This window comes from Asparagus officinalis, chromosome 5 (assembly GCF_001876935.1).
Source record: "Asparagus officinalis chromosome 5, Aspof.V1, whole genome shotgun sequence".
Taxonomy (NCBI): domain Eukaryota; kingdom Viridiplantae; phylum Streptophyta; class Magnoliopsida; order Asparagales; family Asparagaceae; genus Asparagus; species Asparagus officinalis.
Genome location: NC_033798.1, coordinates 103591061 through 103591701, shown reverse-complemented (window position 1 = coordinate 103591701; position 641 = coordinate 103591061).

The window sequence follows — 641 nt, the reverse complement described above, 5'->3', positions numbered from 1 at the left end:
GTTTGAAAACTTCCATCTCTCTTGTTAATCCGAAAAATATATATATTAGAAAAAGAGAGAGAGCCATCTCTTTTTTTTGGTCAATGAAGAATTTTATTTCATTTCCCAAATTTGAAGTTTATGTACACCACAATAATTAAGCACTAACAAAGGCTGAAAAATCAAAAGAAAACAACTACTCACAAAAGAGAAACTGATGCGAAACAATGTGATGCAGGTACAAAGATCAATGACAGTAATGTTTCGCCAAATTAGCGATCGATCTAGGCAGGAAGTTCAAGAAGAAAATGAAGCTTTCGATGGTTTTTAAGCAAAATTTGCAAATGTACTAAGTTCAAACCTTTGTAAATTATTCAGATAATCAATGTAATAATTTGTTCTTGTAATACAGTTCGACTCGTAATACTAGATCAACAAATATACTTGGCAACAGAATCGCTCACTCACTAATCAAATGGAATACAACACAATCGCAATTGATATTAAAATTGATAATAGCATGCATGCAATAGCGGTTCCGAAAATATTAGGTCGATAGAAAATTAAACCTTCGTCGGGCTGAATTGGTTCGACGTGATGGACCTTTGGAGCTGGCGTAATAACTCCGAATTTGAGTGGCGGGAGTTCTCCTCCGAGAGCTA